Below are 23,146 nucleotides of genomic sequence, written 5' to 3'. Positions count from 1 at the left end.
TTGGAACTATATCACCAATAATAGTTCTATTAAACAGAAAAAATATTTCTACATTAGGGCACTTCATCATAATTAAGTCATACTGCAGAACTGGTAATAGCCATTTCCTGTATGTGTCCCAAGCTAAGTCTATGTATATGCATCTACATTTTAAGACAGATGCATGTTAGGCAGCACATCAGCCCCTTTCTTTGCCCTCAAGTGTATCAGCTGTTTCCTTCAACTTGGTGGCAGCCATGAACTTGCTGAGGGTGCTCCACCTCATCATTCCAATGAAGACTACAATACCGGCTACCTGAACTTTAAGCCACTGACTCTTTGAGCCTACTGATTAAGCCAGTTTTCCAGCCACCTTGTAATCCATCCCTCTCTCTAATTTGGTTATAAGGATGCTATGGAATACTTTGATATAAGCTTACTAAAGGCATACAATATCCATTGTTCTCTACCAGTTGCTAAATGGCAAAGTATTTAATCACAGAAAGCTATAAAATTTCTCAGTGATGATTCATCCTTGGCAAATCTATGGTGGCTGTTCTAACTACATTCTTTTCTTCTAAGTGCCTGGACATGGCCTCCAGAAGGATTTGCTCCACAGTCATCCTAGAGAGAGGGTGAGCAGGCTGCACCTCCCTGATCACCTTTATGGCCCTTCTTAAACACAGATGCGACGTTCACCTTTTCCCAGCTATCAGAAATCTCCCCCAACCACCACAGCCTCTCCAGGATGACAGATAGCACCCTCTCCATGACACCAGCTAGCATCCCATCCTGTCCAATGAACTTGTATATGTTCAGCATGCCTAAGTGGTCCTTAACCCAGCCTTTCTCTACAGTGGCTAGTATTCCCCTCCTCATAATTCTGCCTCAAGTAACAGGTACGTGGGAGACCTGCAAGCAGATCTTCCAACAAATACCAATAAAGATACTTATGACTGTACACATACTTCTGTAGCTCTCAAAAAAGGTATATAAAGGTAGCTATAAAGCCAGTAGGAAAGGAGGATATTTAAAACTGGTCGGTTTTTGAGGTTTTTTTTAATATGCCATATTTTGTAGTGCGTGTTTGGTATGGTTAAATAGCTTAATGTCTTTCACATTACTCAAATATTTGGTTCTGCATTGTTTTTCCTGGTTCAAAAGAGAAATGTTAACCTGAGAGATGAGGTTATAAGCATCATAAATGGATCTTGGTTTAGTCTGAATTAGTATTAATGTTTAGTTTGATTGCTAAGACTGCATGCATTTCCATTTTAAGGAATTCATGAAAAACACATTGCTAAGGGACTGAACTGAGTTCACTGGGCTGGAGATTCTAAAATACATAAACAGAAGGACTATAGGAGCTTGAACCAGCAGCCACTGAACTCATTGAGACTTTGGATTGGACCTGTAATTTTAAAACCGTTTAAGGGGCTCAAACTCTAATATTTTACTTAGCCACAATGAATCCATTCAATGAAAGTTTGCCCTGTTATTACTTGTTCATCCCTATAACATATACTGTCAAATATAAAAAATATATTGCTAGCTAAAAAACTTTTTAATCGCATATTCAGAAAGGAAAAAGATAATATTGGGGTTGCATTCCTCAATCAAAGCAGCTAGGTATGTAAAAGGTTTGCCTTTGTACAAATGAGCCAGTTACTTAGATCTTATATGCTAGTACGCAGAAACAGTGAATACTACATTTTTTACTGATTAGATTCATTGGGAAGAGGAACAGATAGAGCTTTCTCTCCTCTACATTGGATAGGAACCACCCCTTGCAAGGGGAGTTAAAATGAGCTAGTGGTGTAGACCAGACGGAAGCAAGACCATAATTCACCACAGGAAACTGCCTCAAAGGCACAATGTCTTTGAGCTGCACAGATTGCATGTCATTCATGGATCAAGGCTGTGCTGAAAGGAACAGTCTAGCCCTGAATATTTTATTTTCCATAATTCAGTCTAATGAATTCTTTGCTGTAGAGGCAACAGATTTGAAATAGAGCTGTGAATTTAAAACTACAGATAATTTGTATTATAACCCAAGTTTTATCCTGATGGGACTTAAAATGAATGAATTGGGATCCTCTCCAAAAAGGACGTGATAATGGAAAAGCTGACAGATCTTTCACTGCAGCAGCTTAGCACAGTAAACTGTTGTCATACAAATCACTAAGCTGATCATGAGAAACCAGCAAATTTTAGCAGGCTTTATCTTTAAAAGTATTATGATGATCCATGTTTTTGATAACTCAAAATGACAAATAATCTATTGTGCCTTCACAATAAACAAAATAATATGATTTCTCCAAAATCACATGGATATTTTAAGTCTTCTTACTAGTACCTGTGGAGTTTAAGAAGCTTTTTCAAACCCTGAGTTAGGAGAGAAGATGAATCTCAAGATTTTTTAAAATGTGTATTTCAAGTAAATGTTGATCTCTCTTCAGCAGGAATGAGCTGAGCTACAGCACATCAACCTGGTGAGCAAAATAGCTTAATTGCCCGCAACATTTTCACCTTTTTAAACAGTCTGAGGATAACAAAACATCTCTCACAGAATCAGACTGAAGATAAACTCATGAGCATTATGCAAGAAATCTACTTATCTTTAGTTATGTGGACTTTATATGTGGACATATATCTTTAGTATATGTGATAGAAAAAAGGAACAGCACAATCAGAAAAAAATCAAACCTCTGAGAGAGCACATCTTGTCTCCTTGGACAAATGATCCATGCTGTTCCCAAAAAGGAGGGGGAAAAAATCATTGCTGAATGAGAGATGCAGCAGTATTTTGACTAACAAATACTTTCTCTATTTAAAAGAACACTTCAACCTTTTCTTTTCTTGGTTCAGCTCAATAATATTCCTATGGTGAGGTGAATCGCTTTGCAAAAGCATAGTACAAAACTGGCTGGAAAGTAGAATTTTCAATAATAATTGATATTTCCCATCACTTAAAAAAATCTACCTTGCACTTCAGGAGATTAAGTGGTTTGTTTTTCAAATGCAAACAGGTACTGAAGTTGGACTAAGCAGTATTTTCTGAATAGCAGCCTCCATGACTCCTGTTGGGGCAACAAAAAAAGAAAATGATTGGTAAAGGTAAATCCCTGGATAATAGAAGTTGAAACCACCAATGTTCTGTTACTCAATTTCAAGCAATGCCATTTTTTTCTGCTAAGACTGTAAAAATATCATACAGTCCTTATGATATAAGGAACTGAAAAATATCTTCTATCTCAACACGGTTATCTTGGGACAGCCAGATCAGGTTGCCTTGGAGGGCAAAGAGGTTATACAGCAAAGGAGGATCTGATTCAACCAGTCAAAATCTCAAAGATTACTTAAAACATGATGCTTGTGTTTACTTCCATTTCAACACCAAGAATTCTTTGGCACATGTTACAAAGGTTTATCAAGCACAATTACTTCATTTAGTTTTTTTTTTTCAAGTAATTAACAGAATGCTTCCCAAAACTGAACATAAACATGTTTTGGAAGAGATCAAATCTTTTGATTTATGTGCAGTTTGTTTTGTTAATGCTGCTCAGCAGGAACCTGAGATACCAAGCCATAGTATTACTTGGTAGGAAATATCTACTAAAGATCATACCTTCAGAATATTCAGTAAGTATACAATTTAATATAGTAGTGTTTATACAAGAAATGAGGGGTTGAATGCAAATCAAGCAATTTAGTTGCTTGCAACAGTTAATGTACTGCAAGGTTTATTTTTTGACATAGTAGGATTATTCTCCAGTTCTGAGAACAAGCAGTACCTACAGTTCACAGCATAATGACTGTTATTATTTTTTTTAATAGACTTTCATCCTCCAAACATATGAAACACCTCCAGGAGATCTTTAAAAATTAGGTGACTCATATTCTTAATGGGCAAGAATATTTTAATAATATAATTGTTTCAAGATTTTATTTTTCAGATGGAACAACTCTCACGAACACATCAAGGAGAACAGAGTAACATCCAGGAGTTTCAGCCTGTATTTACTTCTAAAGACTGTATTTAAATGAAAATGTGTGATTCAATTCATATTGCCATAATACAAGTCTGTTCAATTAAGAACAATTTTTTTTTATATATTCTCCTGCCTAGAAGTTTTATTTGTGAAACATAGTTTCTGTTAGTACCCAGCACTCATCTTCAACCTTGTGGAAAAGGCAAGCACATCTTATGAATCCCAAGCCTCTGAAAACATTGGAAGGAAAATGGGATGATTAAAGGCACTGGTAAATCAATGTAGTAACCCTTGGCCAGCTCTGCCATAGGTTTTTTTGACAAACTACTATGTCAGTTTGTGTCTCAGTTTCTTGCTTACAAGTGGAGAACATGATCCTTGATGTCTCTCTCCCATTTTGCATTTTCTTTCAGATTCTAAGCTCCTTTGGGAAAGAATTATTACCTCTGTGCCTGGCAAAATCTTGGAGCAGATTCTCTTTGAAGGCATGCTAGGGCACATGAAAAACAACAAGGTGCTTGGTGACAGCCAGCATGGCTTCACTAAGGGGAAATCCTGCCTGACCAATTTGGTGGCCTTCTAGGATGAGGCTACGGAAACAATGGACAGGGTGGAGCAGTTGATGTCATCTACCTGGACTTGTACAAAGTGTTCAACACTGTCCTATACAACATCCTTGTCTCTAAATTCGAGAGACATGAATTTGATAGGTGCACCACTCGGTGGATAAAGAACTGACTGCATGGCTGATCACAAAGAGTTGTGGTCAATGGTTCAATGTCCAGCGGGAGACCAGTAACGACTGGAGTCCCTCAGGGATCAGTGTTGGGACCGGTCTTGTTTAATATCTTTGTCAGTGACACGGACAGTGGGATTGAGTGTGCCACCTTGCCAATGACACCAAGCTGGGTGGTTCGGTTGATAGGCTGGAGGGAAGGAATGCCACCCAGAGGGACCTTGACATGTTTGTGAGGTGGGCTGATGCCAACCTCATGAAGTTTAACCATGACAAGTGTAAGGTCCTACACCTGGGTCGGAGCAATCCCAGGCACAGCTACAGGTTGGGCAGAGAAGAGATTCAGAGCAGCCCTGTGGAGAAGGACTTGGGGGTGTTTGTTGATGAGAAAATGAACATGAGCTAGCTTCAGTGTGCGCTTGCAGCACAGAAAGCCAACCATATCCTGGGCTGCATCAAGAGGAGCATGACCAGCAGGTCAATGGAGGTGATCCTGCCCCTCTACTCTGCTCTCATGAGACCTCACTTGGAGTGTTGTGTGCAGTTCCGGTGTCCTCAACACAAAAAGGACATGGAACTGTTGGAACAAGTCCAGAGGAGGACCACGAGGATGATCAGGGGACTGGAGCACCTCCTGTATGAAGACAGGCTGAGAAAGTTGGGGCTGTTCAGCCTGGAGAAGAGAAGGCTGCATGGAGACCTCATAGCAGCCTTCCAGGATCTGGGGAGGGACTGACTGTTCATTAGGGACTGTAGTGATAGGACAAGGGGTAACAGGTTGAAACTTAAACAGCAGAGGTTTAGACTGGATATAAGGAAGAAATTATTTACTGTTAGGGTGGTGAGGTGCTGGAATGGGTTGCCCAGGGAGGTAGTGAATGCTCCATCCCTGGCAGTGTTCAAGGCCAGGTTGGATGAAGCCTTAGGTGATACAGTTTAGTGTGAGGTGTCCCTACCCATGGCAAGGGGGTTGGAACTAGATGATCTTAAGGTCCTTTCCAACCCTAACTATTCTATGATTTGCAACATATTTATAGTGGCTAAAACTACAGGATTTGGCTTTGTGATACAATTATTTGATAATGCTGTTGTAGAGTATAATAAAAAAAAAATCATAGCACACTGCAGGGCCTGGATTGCTTACCCAAGTCCACAGTAGATTAAAATAACCTCAATTTAAGTATATTTGCATTTCAGAATACAATCTATGACTGCAGGTTGTGTGTGTGTGTGTGTTTTCAAGTTAATGTTTGCAAGTAAATACTTAAAAAGATTTATTTTTTTATTAATATTTTTCTCAGATGGAAATCAGTTCTCATCTTTCTACAGTCTACTTGTCTTTATTAAGGATAAACCTAATCTTGATGCCTTGAAATTCTGTGATGAATTTCCACAAATACCAACTCCATCTAAACAACTGATTAACTAACTCTTTTGATTCAAAATGTCAGGTATAGAAAATAGATGGTCAATCCACACGCTCCCTCCCTGTCATACAAATGAAAAATACTTGACAGGAAAGAGTACATCGTGTGCTGCTCACAAGGAGCTTGATAATGAGAATATGGGAGAGAAATAGTGTACGATAGTGGAAGAAAGTATAATAACAGCAAAGAGGTAACACAAGTACTGTAGAGCCCACTAATCTTGAATTGCCAGAAAGAGTTTATTAATCTTTACTTGGGCAGCAACATTTAAAGTCAGAACTTTGGACAATATCTAGTACTAAAACCAATCCTGCACACAGAAAAATGCAGGCAAGCTCCTGGGCTCACAACTGTTTCATTTTAAGTCCACTGAAGTATAGGAAAGTAATGGTGACTAGACGCATGAAAGCCACTATAACAGGCAGACTCATATTTGGCAAAATTTTGATCCTAGCTTGATGATCAGAGATGCTGCACCACTACAGTCTGGAGCCTTCTAATTCTAAACCTGGCTGTCATTTCAGCAGCTTCACTATCCTGGTATGTATTTGCCAATTCATGAAAGCAGAAGCAAATCATTAATTAATTAAATCTCTGAAGCTGCCTATAGGCTAAAGGTTTTCAAGAAATCACTAAGCAGGAATCATGCGTATCACAGACACAAGTGGCCAGGCAGTCCTTACATCAACATAATTTCTTCAACTGATAGCTAGACTTGGTCTACATTAGCCTCTCACTAATCTAGTCATAGGAAGATACCACTTTATAGAGTCTCTTTCAATCTGTGTGGATTGGCTCCTTCAGTTGATAATGTTAATGCCCAAAAGAATATGCTCTACTTTCCACTGGCTTTTCATCTACGGGTCTGTCACACAAACAATACAAACCACATGCCTTATAACACTGAATTATAGGAACAAATACAAGATAGCAGAACACAAACTGAAGAATTAAACACCATTAAACTAGATAATTTTTCTGAGAGAACTGAAAACACATTAAAGATTGAGGGCCATTTAAAAACTGCAAAAAGTGGTGTTCCAGACATTCAGAGCAGCGTGGCAAGAAAAACAAAAGACCAGCAGATCAGAAAGGACACAAAAGACCAAAAATATTCATATAAGGGACTGAAGGAAGTTTCAGGGGAGCATCATTTTTCTCCCTGGTTTCCAAATTTTGAGCAGAAACTTAAACATGCAGCAACTGTGTCTATAAAACACAGCATTACATGTCTGTATTTCCTTATGGTGAGGAAAAACAGAGGAGAAATGTTGGAAAGATTAAAAATCATCTTGATGTGTGAAAGTTTAACCATTAGTTGTTAATAATAATGTTACAGTCTAGGGAACCTGAGAAACCTTCAGTGTTGTTTCTGGGATATCTGATACTATGCAAACTTACAAAGTAACTAATTCACAGATAATTCAAAACGGGAAACAAAATTACAGCACATGTAAACCTTAAGAAGTCTTAGGAAAATAATGTACAAAAGGGAAAACTTGTTCCTATTGCTTCAACTGACAAACAGCTCACTACCACTGGGCTTCCAAAATACTTGAATTTCCAGTTTACTGTCTCCTGGTCCCGATGGTTGTCCATTTTCATACCTGAATTTTTGTCTTACCACTTAAAGAAATACAATAACCTAGGTTTAGAATGCCACACATTTGTTAATATTGTATTACACAGGTAGCACAGAATACAACTAAGCAACAAAAGGAGGATGTTCCATAGTATACTACAGCAGCAATATGATACAGTAAACATAATGGAATAGTGAGTCTCACCTAGTCAACACGTGATTCCAATCTTTATTTGTCCTTTTACAAATTAAATGTAGATGGAGCAAAGTGTAACAAAAGGCTCAGATGTGAGAAAGATCTTACAAGAAGAGGGCTAATGTTTATTGCTAGCTCACTCTTTTGAAAGTTCTAGGTTGGTATGACTATGGGCTTGGAAAGTCAGCACTCTTCCATAAAATGTGACATTTCCAACTGTGGTGTGGTTAATAGTTACACTTCAGAGGGCTGTACTTTATATTTACTTGAATCTTACAGCAATTCTGGTGATGTCATCTTAACAATCTCAGTTTGCAAGAGGATGTGGATTTCTATAAAACAGAGAAAATTGACTTTTTTAAGGTCAATGGATCAACTGCTTAGTAGACTTAAGCAACCACAGTACTTTGATGTCCAAATTGAAAAAAAATGTCAGAAACAGAATGAATGTAGCACCATGCCTCAGGGCACTTCATGCATCCAGTCAGCTTTGCCAAAAAAATAAGCTTGTGAAAAATAGTAAGTGCACCTTATTTCATGCACCAGTTGCAATAACTGTTTTCTTTTGTTACATTTCTGTATTTCTGCTGCACTAAAAATATCTGTATGGGAGATAAGAGAAGTGCTAGAAGAACCAGATGGTACTTGCTTATATTTATAACATTCATATGTAATATAATAAAAGATTAAGAAATTCAATCACTTTAGTGAGGAATAGAGGTTTAAAACTATTTTTTTGTGCTTATATAGTATTCTCAGCTAATGCTTTAAGATATTAAGCCGGACAATGCTAGATGTTGTCTTTAACCTGCAAAATGTTGGCCTTGTGTAAACTGCAAGCTAAGTCCCTGATTCTAGGTATATTCACACATACACATAACTGTTGGCATAAAAACAGTTCCGTTATTACAAAAGTATCTTTTTCAGAATCAAGGTTTATTCAAGACTATTTGCCCTTCTACCTTACCCTCTTGCAGCTAAGAATGTTTACCATATAATCTCCCTTTGCGTCTTGGTTCTGTTCCTGCAATGGTTAAAGTACTTCCTTTGCATGCTGTGAGATTTTTTTTTCACCCTCCTCTAGGAGAATTTCACATATAAATTGAAAGACACAATGAATTTCCTTCACTTACGAAGGAAAGACTACCCAAAACCAATGCCAGACCTGGCGGAAGGGATCTCAGATCCCCAGCCACTGCAGAAAACCCTTTTGTCACTTCCCTCTGGAAAGGTAAGAAGTAACTCCATTAATACTTTTCCTCTCAAAACTAGTAATACCTAGAGTTCATTTGACTAACCAGACAATACCTCTAATGCTGGCATTTACATCTGAGCCTGTTACTCTTTCATAGTTAAGGGAACTCATGTCCAGAGAATTAATCTCAACAGAAACTAACATCAGATAAACTGCACCCTAAAAGGTGCTTTTTTTCTCGATTTGCTCTAAAAAGAGCTCTGGGTGACCAACACAGTGTCTACAGTATAACATCTAAGGGCAAATAAGATACCCAACATTTGGTTTCCTGTGACCAACTTCCAACTGTTGAAGTATGTTAGTATGCCTTTCCCTGCAAGATTGAGGATCCCATAAAAAGATTTGTCTTCCATTAAAATATTTGCTCACTGTTACTGTGTTTAAACACAAAGACCATTAGGGTTCCTGTAGTTCTGGAAAACAATCCGATGTTCACTGCCATAAACCCATTCTAGTTTTGTCAGCACTTCTCTGCACTTTTGCACTACATAGACCAAACTCCGGAACAACTTGCTGTTAGTGGCCATACCAGTATCATATAGGGAAATTACAGAACTTCCCAAATGTTACCTGAAATTCCTCAGGTTATACAGGTGTTAATTAAACCATCCCTTTTGACTTCTGCAGTGCTCTGGGAGTGTATGCTTAGCTACAAACACATTAGGTAGGATTCCAAGTCTTTTTCAGAGCTACTGTCTTGCAGTAAAGTCCCTGCTGCTGTAAATATCTTGCATTTTCACACCTAGATGTGATTTCCAGTGAAGTGCTTCAGTTATGCCTCACAGAAATACTGAGGTATTGACATGCGTGCTTTAGACCTCTGCAAGGTTCAGCAAATGATGCCCCATCCATTCTTTTTCACTCTTTATTTTTAGTGCCCTCCAGTCCACTCTTCTTCAACCCTTGCCTTGAGTCTACCAACTCAACTTTATCTCCTCTACTCCTGCTTGAACTGCTGCTCTCTTCACATGCAATGAAGTTAACACTTTCCCATTTAAGTGGGATAATTTTACACCCTCGTTGTTCTCCTATTTCCCCTTTTACCTCTCACCTATCCAAAAGATCGTTTTCAAATGCTGCCTGTGAGCTTTTCCTCATGTCAAGCTCTGATCAGCTTGAGGTCCACCTGAAGCACTTTACTCAAAACAGCTCTCAGAAAATCCCTAATGATTTGTTTCCAACCTGAGCTCAAAGCCAATGCTCTGATCCCCTTTGACACTGCTACCTGCTTGCTACGTCAAAGGGCCTTTTTCTCCGTTTGCACTACCTTGACGACAACTGCCTATTTACAGCAGCCAAAACATTTTAATACTTCTCGATGCTCTTCATGGGTTACCTACGGTTCCCAGCAGAAGAAGGGTTTTGGTAGAGACAGTGAGGAGCCTCGGAAGGGCTCCAAACCCGGCTGACTTTCCTGCCGCCTTTCCCCCAGGCCTCCCTCACGGAGAGTCCGTGGAAGGACGAGGAAGCAGGGCCTGGCCGACACTAACGCCAGGAAGCCGACAGCCCCGGGCGCCAGGGACCCAGAAGCCGCCGCCCTCCAGCCTCGGGGGCTGCGCGGGCGGCGGCAGCAGCAGCAGCTCCGCCCCGCTGCGGGGCTGGCAGGGGCGGCTCCGTTCAGCGCTGTGACGCCGGCGGCGCCGGAACACCTGGAGGGGTGGTGGCGGTGCCTCCAGCTCGGCCCTGCCCTCCCGTTCGCAGCGGGCAAGGTGAGTGCGGGAAGGGGGATCGCTGGACTCCGTACCGCATCCTGGCGGGGAAAACGGGCTCCGCCACCACCTGCTGCGGCCGATGTCGGGCAACCGTGGGTGGGCACCGCCTCCCCCGCGGACTGTACGCCTGTCTCTTGGGGGGACGGAGGCGGTGCGGCGGTCGGGCCTGAGGCGCTGGTGCCCGTCAGGGCTCGGCGGTGGGTGTAGCCGGAGCTGGACATGTCCAGGGCTGAAATTTCCGAGGCACAAGATGGCATCTGCCCCTCTTTTTTGCCTGCGTCCCCACCTCCCGGCGTGCGGTTATCTCGCCATGATTATTGCATTTATCCGTTTCTGCCTCCCGTACATCCTCTCTGGCGCCGTGCCCGCTGGAAGCGGGGAGGCTGGGGAGGAAAACGGCCGCTTCTCCTCAGCGGTTTCCGGCTCGGCTCCGGGCTGAAGCGCAGGTTGATCGGCTCCGGCGGGGGCCGTTAGCCAGGGCGCGGCCCTCGTTTGTACCTGAGGGCTTCGGGCCGGCCGATGAGAGGGGCGGCAGGGTGCCTGTGGTAATGTCAGTTACCAAAGCAGGCATCGAGGCGTTAGTAGCTGATGGAATGGGGTTTAAAACCCCCCAAACTTCCCGTTTAAAGGTTATATTTTTTGAAGAGGTTGATTTTAGTAATTGGATTTGTTCTGCATTCGTCCACCTGGTACATGAGTGTTGTTTATTTCCTGTAGTCGTTTAGAAGAAGAAATATAAAAATTACTTGAAACATCAGGTCAGTTTTTAGTAACAGAAAAGGATGAAGGGCACTATGTTCTCCTAGTTATCTGTATCACTGTGCATATGCTCAGCACCAAATGTAAATAAGTCTCTTGTTCCATGCTGTTTTAGCTAATGCTGATAGCTTCAAGGTCCTGCATGGACCCTCTAAAAATAGTAATTTAAGTTTACTTCAGTTCAAATGTGTAAATGTGAAACTGAATTGGGTAATCTTGCCGGTACATCCTTTAACCTGAAGTTACATTGTGTAGATATTTTGGAAGCTTGGCATTAAGCTGTTCTTCTGTTCTGTTGTTTGTATATTTTGTCCCTGCCTGCAAGCCTTGCTTTAAACCAAGGTGACCTCTAATTTCCAGGAAGCACCTGTTTGTTGGTTTTATGTTTGTTTGTTTGGGTTTTTTTCTTTGTGTTTTTGTTAGTTTTTGTTTGCATTTATTTTGTTTGCTTGTTTCCCAGTGTTTCTTTCTGTTATCTTCTTTCTTTCTGTTTCTGGATGGATGTTATTTAATTTAGGTCAGAAAGCAGCTATGACTCTTGTTCCAGAGCAGTCTTCTTGAAAATAAACTGGTTTCACATTTTAATCTAGCAAGGCTGTCGTTGCAAGGGGAAAACTGTTTTTGATCACTTTTCAAAATTGTTGGGCAGAGAAAAATGGGTTTTATAGTCTTCAGTGCTGTCTGCATTTGGTTGTGGTCTTTCATCTGTTTTTTTTTTGTAACCCATTCTTTTCCCACTTTGTCTATTCAGGCTTCCTGAGGAGTGAGTGGAAGTGCCACTTGATAGTGCTGTCTGCTTGGCACTGGTCTAGGAGTTGCAGTTCTTGGTGGTACTTAGCGTGCAGTCCAGAAACACCTCATTTAGACTTTTTTTTTTTTAGACTGCTGTTTGAATAGGGTAGCCTATTGGTTTACACTGAGTAACTTAATAATTTAAGATGTATGTTAATAGCACTAAAGACGGAAGTTAGTGTGAAGTCACAGAGATCAACTTTTGAGTAGCAAACTGCCGTAACTGGTAAAACCAGTCACATTTTTCCCACGCCAAGCTCTATTGGAAGATGACGTGGCACTTAAATGCTGCCAAACCTAGGTCTGAGTTTATAAAGTTGTTTTTACTGTCACGACTTCATAGGTGAACAATTGTTATCTCCAGAAAGTTCAAACCCTCTACTCAAAAAGAGTTACATGTTGGTAATTGGAATTTGCCTTTTTCTTAATTGTGAAAGTTGAGTGCCTTTTGTATAATGACAATTTCTTCCATTGTGTTTGTGGGAACTGAGATTCAAATATGCAGGTTACTGAATGTTTGCAGGTTCAAGAAGACCAGTTATGACTGAATGGAAGGGAAAGGTTTCTTTTACCTTTTTTTGTTCCCTTTTTCTCTCTCCCCTCCTCCCCCACCCCAATTATATTATTGGGGTGTGGAGGCAAAGTGGAATTCCTCTTGAGCCCTATGATAGGGTCTTTTCCCCCTTAATAGAGTTCCAAGCCCACCCATCTTGCTGGTTCTCTGTTATCTATGCTCTACAGGGCTGCTAAATTGTTCTGATGAATTCCCAAGTAACCTTTTTTTCTGGAAGAAATGAATAATAACAGCTCTTTTCACTCTTCAACTAGTGTTGAAAGCTGTTGGTATGAGTTGGCAGAAAAAAATGTGCTAACATCTCAGCTAAACTAGAAGTCGAGAAATGTCCTCAAAGTCTCTTTTAATACTTTTTGAAAAATCTCCTCCAACTGTGTTGCTCTGAAGGAGTTGATTCTTGATTTTTTGCCACTTCTCAACCATAAAATCTCTCTAAAGACAAAATTATACCATGCGATGCAGAAGCATAAAAAATACAAAAGCCTGGAGAGTGAAGAACGTTAAGAACCAGCCAATCAAGAACAATAGAAACAGATGACCTTTTAGGAGTTGCTAGTAGTAATAGCATCAGAGTAGTTTTTCCTGTGGCTATAATTAACCATGGCAAACCCAGGGGCATTTTGACCAGTTACGCAATTGCTTATGTCAGCCTTGAGAGCTGTCTGTTCTGGGCCACTGAAACAGTACTCTGGTCCATCACATCCCTTTATAGGGATCACGGCTGCTCTAGAGACAGTCGGCTGGTGTGCCAGGATCTGAGAACAGTAATGCAACAGTTGAGTTGCGTATGCAGCTATCAAGAATATACAGTCTGCATTGGTCGTGGTGTTTACTCAAAGGGTGGTGAAAGAACATCACCTTATATTGTTGTTGCTGGATATGCTGAAACTGTTTTGTTAATCTGATCTCTTATCCATGGATGTAAAATGATCTCCTGAGGGAATCCAGTGAAAATTCTTTTCCTCTCTTCCTTTCCCCTACATTGTCCCCCTTCAGGTATAATGGCATTGCTTCCCAGCTACTGCATGGATAAAAAGGGAGGGAGGCAGAAACTTGAGAGTGTTGACTGTCAGCAGATAGGGTATCTAAATAAGAGAGCCATTAGTCTGAACTTCTAAAACTATATCTGTTCATACATGTGAAAAGGGTTTAATGATTTTTTTTTCATACATCCACTGCTTTTCTCACAGGTTCTGCAGATGGCAGGATTCCGAAGATTAAGACTCTAGACTGATTACAGGTAGAATGTGCATAAAGCCCATTTTCATATTGTCTTTAATAACTTATGCACAGCAGGTGTTCCATATGGCATTTTCTTTAGTAGTTTTCAGCTACTAAGTTTAAAAAGACTGTTTTTTAAGCTAAGAGAACAAATGTATGTTACAAAACAATTTGATAGTCTTTTCAGAGATATGAAACAAGTCTGCATATCGAATGAGATTAAATGCTGGATTGCATATATCCCCAGCTTTGCTCATTTGTAGAGTGAGGTTGGACCTGCCACCCAGCAGCTTACTGTTCAATAAAACTCACCCAGTACTCTACAATACTTACCTGGTTCTTTCCAAAAAACATTCACTTAATGTTCTTTACAAGCATAAAAGGAATACTAGGAGTCAAGTAAAAGATGCTATGTGAGGGCTGATACTATGTGCTGTTTGTATATTATTTCACAATAATCAGCTGAACAATCAGTATCACCTGAAAAAGGAATTTAAAAATACTTTTATGTATAATTAAATGTCTGTGTCTTTATGTAAATGATGAAGTGCATGCAAATTAACTTACCTAGAAAAGGCTGTTGTTTGCTCATCAATCTTCTAACTATGAGCCTGCCGGCATTTGTTTGAAATATTTTGTTCTGAGAATACATGTACTGTGTAGTGACTGCATGTGCCATTCTTATCAGAGGTTTTGTGAGAAACTGCTGGGTTTAGGAATTTGCTAACCAGCTTTTTTAAAAAGAAACAAACAAACAAACCCAGCTTCAAGTGTTATTCCAGTACATGTTATGCTCTAGGAAGGAGATCACTTATGGCTGTAAGTTTGACTTGATAGTCTTTGGAATAATATGATGGACATAGAGCACTGAATAGGCACAAAATTGGTTTTTAGAGAGGAATGTTAATGGTTGACTTAGTCTTTGCACTTTGTGGAAGCAAAACCAGGTTTTTAAAAAAATGGTGACATTGTGCCAAATTTTTTTTTTTTGATTGATTAAAACTTACCTCTAACCACTTGAGTGCTGAAAATTAGTGCAGTTCAGATTAAATTCTAGGTATAAGTGAGCAATAAATTTCCAATATACATATTTTCTCTGTTTATCTGCTGCTGTCTTCTGTTAACTTGTATGTATCAGAATTGGGAATAGAAAAATAAAAGACTAAATGACAGCATAAGAAACAGGGCCCTGGATATCATTCTCTGTTTAGACTACACCAGGAAATTAAGCAGAATAATTTCCTATGTTAATAGTGTATTCTGAAACATTAGAAGAATTATAGTTATTTTTGGAATGAAGTAACTCTTAACAGTACTCTCTGCAGTAGCTCTTTGTCATCTGCCCTGCAAAGAGTATGAAGGGTCAGTGTAAAACTCAGTGAAAGACGGTTCATTGTATACATAATGTCAGTAGCAGTAGTACTGATTTTGTTGGATACACTGTTTGCAGACAGGTGTCCAGGTAGCACTGTAAAATGACAAAAGTATCCAAAACATACAGATTTTTTCATATCTTGTTCATGGTTTCTAATGGCACAAGTCTTTAATCACACAGTCATAGTCATTTAAGATACCTGCTTGTATTACCGTGGTTTGTTAACACAATTTACTAGCTTGAAAAAGAATGGAAAATAAGTGTTAGGTTGGCTCAAATTACCTCATTGGGAAACAAAGTCCAATTTCTCTGACAAATCTACTGTTTTTGAGTACGTGGTTGGGGTTTTTCTGCCTTTGGAATTTAGGTTTTAATTATTTTATTTTGTTTTATCCTTTGAAGGATCAAGACAAATGACTAAGTAGAATGGAATAAATGATTTTTTTTTTCTGGGGTGTCTCTTAAACCTCGATAGAGAGGAGAAGGAAATGGAAGAAATTGTATATAGAAATATTAGTTCCAGGAGTGCTTGCAGTGAAAGAAAAAAATGGTTGCAGTAGGCTTACAGATGTGTCTGTGTCCCAAGCACAATGTGTTACTGAGTGTGCTGCTGAATCTTTTTTCCCCGGTAATTCAACAGACCACCTTGAAATCCCAGTTCTAAGAGGAGTAGAGAAGTGCTCTTACTGCATCATTTAGCCATCCAGTTCAGATGCTTCATGCAGAAACTAATTTTTGTGTGCTCAGAGGACAGTGTTGAAGCTTTGGTTCAGGGGCTCAGACTTCCTCTTTGGAAGTTCTATTCACTATCTCTACAGGGGTTTATTATTGAGAGATTTATATGGAAATTTAGGCATCACAGTAGGTAATTGGGGTCAAACAGCACGAATTTATTTCCTCCTCAGCACCTCCCAGGTGTATGAATATAGCAGGAGTTCCTCTCTGTATAACAGATGCTGTTTTGCTCTGTGCTGTTTTTAAGAACATGTGAAGCTATTTCTAGATGTCAGCTCCTTGAAATAGGTTGAAAGAGTAATTCTCTTGATACAACTCCTTGTATAAGATTATGGTATTTCTTCTCCTGAGTAGTTGTGCATAATCTGTAAGATATATGCTTCTGAGGATAAGTAGCAAAGCTGTGGATTTGTTTGAGACAAAGGAACAGACCAAAAGTGGAAGGAAGTTCTGTGCAGCACTTGCTGACTAATTCTACAAACTTTTGGAATTAATAAACAGGTGCATCAGTGAAGAGGCTAACTGAATGAAAATCCTGAATTTAAAGCTCAGCATTGGGATTAGAACATCAAGAATGAACCTCAAGAGCTTTAGAGGAAAAAATTTAATCTCATCATTTTTCGTACTGATATAATTTACACTGTAGATTAATTTTACCTGAATTAGAGTAGTTGCTGTTCATGTGGTTAATAGTAGGAATACTTGTAAATCTATATATAATCTTGATGTTGAATGCCTATACAGGCCCAGACTTCACTCTTCCTGCTTTCACAATACGGATAATTCAGATCAATAGGTTGCTCTATTAACTTTTATTTGGGAAAGGCAAAGTAAAACGCAATTTGAAGATCCTGGTCTGTGTGTTTGTAGACAGACCAGCAAAAATATAACTGTGCCCTGCCTAATCTTCATCTTGCAGTGAGAGTGCCTCTTGTTCTGCAGGGCCATTTACTAGATTCTGTTTGATCACAGTTTCCAGGGAGCAGAGTGAGGGAGATAGGTTGTCAGTCAAGAGCTGTTGGAGGCACAGATGGCATTGATTCCCTCACCTAAGCACATTTTCTTCTCTTCAGAGTATTTTACATAAATTAAACTATCACTTTTAACTTCTACAGATAGAACTGCTTAAAATTCTTATTTTTTGTATTTGGTACCACTGTACTATTACTGCATTCATTGTTTCTTGGAAGAGCAGTCATTTTAATAAAACTGTTATATTAAGTAAAGCAGCTGCAATACATGATTCTGCCATATTTGAAGTTATAAGTTGCAGGGGTTTAGGATGCAGAGAGTCTGGGATCTGAAGAACCAGAGAACGTATTAGCTGCTTTGAAAGGACAGTAAATTGTGAGCACAGTGCTACCAGTGAAAGTGTAGACCCTGTCTTTTACATTTCTTTCACATAGAAGTTGCTGAATTGGGCTCTGCCTCTCATTCTGTTCCCTTTTCTTGTTTCTGGATACATCTCAAAAGAACTTGTTGTTCAATACTGCCTCCCTACATGACTATCCTAGGTCATCTTGGGATGTTAAACTCGATCTGTAGATCAGCATTTATAACATTTTTGCAAATATTTCAGTTCATCTCTTGGTTCTGAGAAGTTGTGATTAGATCAACACTTTTCAGATACAGTTTTTGCAGTTGAAAGGATTCCTGTTTTCTGTCTCTGCTTCTTGCTTTACTCTGTAAGACCTGTTAGATAAGGTAAGAGCACAGAAGAGCAATGTAAACAATGCTCAGTCAAGGAGAGATATTTGAATTAGGATCTGAACTTAAGATCTTAAGATGTGAACTTCACCTCACTAGATGATACTTCTTACATTTACACTTATTGGAAAAGAAAAAGTATCTGAGTGACATTGAGAATATGCAGCTCTGTATATTCAGTTTAGCTGCTGGAGAGAAGGCATTCATACCATGTTATAAATAATCTTCAGATACCACTTGTATAAAGCTGTTCAGGGGAAATTTGACAACTTATGATGCAAAAGCGTAATATAATGAAGCTAAAAAAGAGAACTGAGAAGCAAGCATATACAAATGTTGTACAGAACATGAGCTAGAAGGTAAGCCTAGGGTATGCTGGAGTTTAGATCATGTCAAAACATGATGGAAGCATTTTTCTGTTGGCATAGCAGAATGTAGATGGTGTACTCAAATGGTCTTGGAGACTATAAAGAGTCAGAGGATTTTCCATAGAAATAGAAATGCTATTTGCTAATGAGAGTGTCCTCCATCAAGTTTCATTCCAGCATCATGGCTAATAAAATATCTTAACAGGGACATAAGGCGATACACTATACAGAAATATGTTCTGTGCTCATTCCAGTTATTTTGTCTTCTGGTGGCAATAATTTGTGAGTAAATAGCCTACAACCCAGATAAGCTCTGCCACATGTGCAGAGCTGCCATAGTTGACTGTTTGCAGGACCATTGTGGTTCCAGTGCATTGTGTTGGTTGTGGGAGAGCACTGCTTGGATGCTTGTACGGCTTCTGAAACCGGGCTGAACCTAGAAACAGTTGTCCAGGCCAATGGGCTGTGATGGTCCCCTCTGGAGTCAGTCTGCAAACAGGGAGGTTTGTGCAACATGATGGCTTCCTGGCAGCGCCTCAGAGGGCCTGCTGGGGGTTTTCAAGGTTTCAGCAGGGGTTATGAACCCAGCTGGTTCTGTGTGGGAATGGATGTTCTATCACTGTGGTCCTTTAAGTTCTGGGCAGACTTGTTATGTATAGGGCCAGCTCAGATTTAATGCTTGTCGTGGTTTAAACCAAGTCCCCCTACTCCCGGAGAGTTAGGAAGGAGAATCCAAAGAATGTAGCCCCCACGGATTGAGATAAGAGCGGTTTAATTGCTAAGGCATAACACAAAACCCCTACTGCCATTTACTACTACAAATAATAATGATACAGCAAACAGCAAGTGAAAAGAATACAACACCCCACCAGCCACCGACCCATAACTCACTCCACCCTGCCCGGCCGAGCACCATGTGCTCCCTCCTCCATTTTCCTCCAGAGCTCTACCCCTCCAGCCTTCTCTTTCCCTGTATGCATCCTGGCCATCACGTGCTATGGTATGGAATACCTCATTGACTAGCCTGGGTCAGGTGTCCTGTCTCTCCTTCCTCCTGGACTCCCCTCCTCCACCTGGCTGGAAAAAACCTTGAACAAAAAACACCCTCAAAACATGCTCAAACCATGACAATGCTGAAACTGAGGTAGTATCTGTCTGCCTCAAAAAACACTGGGAAGTACTTGCAAAATCACGTGGAGCCCTGTGTGGACTTCTCAGGATGCGTCAGATCCAGCACTGTGCAGCACTAAATGTGGATTTGTGATCAGTCGGCTATAACAGCATGCTAGGGAAAGCAGCGCTATAGAGCACCTATGTTTGCTTTCCTCCCCTATCTGTAGTATCCCTACGTTTTGTTTACCAAGATAAAGGTGGTCTGTCACAGAGATCGCAAGTGTTGTGTAACTCTTCATCATTAAAGATAATGGGAACTTTCTGATGCAAATGCTTTCTGATGGGGTGGTGAATGCTATTTTTATTTTATTTTTAATCAATGTCAGCATATTATTATTTATCAAAACTTTTTTTTATTATTTTAATATGCTGGGAAGATAAAAAAGTCTCTTACGTCACCTCCTGACAAATTAACTTTGTTTCATATGTAAAGCTGTATGACAGTATAGGTTACTTTTGACAGCAATTTTGGGTGAAGGAATTGTTGGACTCTAGTTAGTGTCATATGTTTTCATTGTAGTCAGCTTTAACAAAGAGCAACCCTCTTGTTACTTCTGTTTGGGACATTTATGTCTTGTTCTTTGAAAGCATAATAGAGTTCAAAACCTAAAGTAGTCAAAGGTTATGTGCTCATTCTTTGTTCTCTGCAGCCTCATTACCAGTATTTCACAAATGTAGGGATTCTTTATTATAAAGTGTTCCTTTTAATTCCTGGATGCTTCCATGGGCTGTTTCCAGTCCCTTTTTAGTAGCATCTCTCACTTTTTGTGGCTAGACTTAGACTTTGGGATTTCTTTTTTAAAAAAAAATAATCTCACTGCTTTCAGCTATCCCAGATACTTTTAATAATAATGTCATTTGATACATTGAACCAATATCTTAACCCTCTTTGCTTCCTGAACTTGGAATAGACAGTAACAACATATGAAGTTAGAGAATTATGGCCCTGTTAAATGAGTGCAGGGACAAGTTACATTGTACATGTACCAAAATCTGAAGAATGAAAACTGTTTATGTTAAGTTTCAGCTATGAATGAAGATAAACAATATGATCAACAGGTGAAAATGTAGGTAATTCTCAAGAAGAAAACATTACACGTTTGTTTTTTTTCTTGTGTGTGTGTAGCTTCACACAGACATGCACACAGAGTTGGTGCAGTGCTATTCTGCTGCCCATTTACGTTATTTGTGTGGAAAGTGTTCTGTATTAAACCAGTTGTAGCAGCAAATTTGCTGCTCTCCAGTCTCATCTTAATTTATATTATACAAATTTTCACAGAATCACTGCTGTTGAACTTTGTGTCCCTTGCTAGTTTCAGCCCCAGCATGGCTTTAGCTTTCCTAACTCCACCCCTGCATACTTTTGCATTCTCCTGCGTAACTTGTCTCTACCTCCATCTTCTACATGCATGAGTTTTGCATTCAAGTTCATTAAAATTAATCTATTCTGGCCTTCTGCCACAGGTGCTCAGCTTTCTGCCCATACAAATGGGCTGTGCATGTGCTTTGAGGAAGTTGACCTCAAAGATCGCACAGTTCTGACCTCCTCCTGAAAACCCAGTTAAGGATATGACCTATCTAGAAAGAGTGAATGTTTCTTAAAAATAAAATCCTAACATGACAAGCTAAAAGTTGATACATTTGCAGCAGAACTTGTATACAACCATGAGAATTCCTGTGATAGCGTATAAGCTACATACAGCTCCTTTATAATGTTTCTGTAATTTCATTCCTGATTTTAATGTCTATGTTGATATATACTGTTTCCAGTTCAGTAGGGCTTAAGTGTGATGCTGAAACATGTGTTATGAATTGGTTTACAGTGCTGCAAATATACAAGTGTATCTAACTTGAAATAAGGTCTGTGTGAATGGAAATTGTTAGGGTTACCACTGAGATCAGTAGAACCTAAGCCAAATCCATATTTATGGCCTAAATTAACAGCTAAAAGAATGGCATAACAGTAGTGCGTATCTAGGTTTTCCAGAGTGTTAATCACAAAGAAAGGTGAAACTCAGCTGGAATGGATGGGATCCAGGAACATCGATGGAAATCATAGGTGAACACTGTAAACCTTATCAAAAGTCATCTGGTTCATTTTTGAGCAATCACAGTTCTGTTTTCTCAATGCCAGTGCTCACTAAGCTGTCTTTATACAAACTGAATTCTTATTTAAGACCAGAATCTACCTCTGTATTGGAAATAAAATGGACCCAGGAACTGAGCTGCTGCTTGTTCCCGCTGTTTAATTGCTGCAGTCTTCCTGGAGTAGTTTTTATCTGTACCACCTAGAGCTTTATAGGACCCTTCTCTCTCTTGGTGTGTTTTGGGGGATGCCACATGCCAGGAGCCATTTCCAGCAGGCAGTGTAGGTAAGGCTCCACTTTTGTTTCCTTCCACCCTAATCAGCCATGCAGCATGATGCCAGCAGGTCATGCAGCCTCAAACACCTCAAATGCCATAATGCCTCACAGCAGGAAGGAATACATGCCTTTGTTTTCATACCATGAAAACACTGGCCTAATAGCTCTCATACAGTCCTCATTTTGAAGTAAAAAAAATCTCCACAAATATTATATTAAAGGCATAGGGGTGTTATATAGAACTCAATGGAATATAACTGAGATCCCAGAATCAAAATACAAGGTCAAATTTTTTTTAGGGACATTAGTTTCCAGGAGAGACAGGTGGACTTGTATAATGTGTGAGGTCAGTGTCTTATACCTGTTCCCCATGATGGTAATTTACACTTTGTTTCACATAATATGTGTGTTTTTCCATATACAGAGACTGTTCCTTGCTTCCTGTCAAACCAAGTGTGCTGCTGACTGAGTCATGGCTGTGTATACAAGCTAAATCCTGTGTTCTTATCTCACTTGCACTCACCCACAGTTGACTTAAGGAGGACCAGTATTAAACCAGTGAAGTCAAGCAGAATGGTGTTAGAAAAACAGAGTTAATGTTGCCTGTGCCTTATGGCTTTAGAAACTACAGCAAAGCCATGACTGATGCTGTCCATTCTGTGTATTGCCTCACTCAGTGGCAGTTACTGGCAGTTACCAGTTTTCTCATGGTTTCTCTGGCAGTTCTTATGAGTGCTTTACAAATTCCAGTTCAGGAAGATTTTCTGCTCTGATATAATCTTGTAGAATCTTGTGGAACCTTGCCAGCAAGTTTCACAGGTGCTGACAGCAGAGAGGTTAGAATCAGAAATCTGCGATTCGGCTCCATTTGGCTCCAAGGGGAAGTGTATGTGTTTCTCAGTTGCAGGAAGCACTCTGGTGGTTCACGTTCCCGTGTTTCGGTTCCTGCAATCTGTTCCAGTCCCTATGCCACTCCATTGCTAACCATGCTGTCTGCAAGCAGCACCATGGTATATGCTTCCAGTGTCATGTTTCCCTTTTGCAGCCCCTTTTCCCTCTCATCCAGATGAGTGCCCAAGTTCAGTTTCAACACCGTTACCTTCATAGCTACTTTTTCCATTCCTGCTTTCTCAATCAGCTTCATATCTTAGTTCAGCATGTTGGTGTGTTCATATTGTGCCTTGTCTTACCAAAGGCCAT

The 23,146-nt window shown here is 39.9% G+C and overlaps 1 protein-coding gene across 3 annotated transcripts in view; it reads left to right on the top strand.

Annotated features, from left to right (window-relative positions):
- The first annotated feature begins 10,775 nt into the window (after positions 1-10,775).
- Positions 10,776-23,146, top strand: part of ICA1 (islet cell autoantigen 1) — a 73,479-nt gene continuing 61,108 nt past the window's right edge. For 2 of the 3 annotated variants that reach the window (XM_034069377.1, XM_034069391.1), the window contains exons 1-2: positions 10,796-10,876; positions 14,195-14,244. The gene's annotated coding sequence lies outside the window, so the exon portion shown is untranslated. Of the gene's footprint in view, positions 10,877-14,194; positions 14,245-23,146 lie in introns of all 3 variants that reach the window. The other variant, XM_034069384.1, reaches the window with a different exon arrangement.

This window comes from Melopsittacus undulatus, chromosome 1 (assembly GCF_012275295.1).
Source record: "Melopsittacus undulatus isolate bMelUnd1 chromosome 1, bMelUnd1.mat.Z, whole genome shotgun sequence".
Taxonomy (NCBI): Eukaryota; Metazoa; Chordata; class Aves; order Psittaciformes; family Psittaculidae; genus Melopsittacus; species Melopsittacus undulatus.
This window is presented reverse-complemented; position numbering and strand designations above follow the sequence as displayed.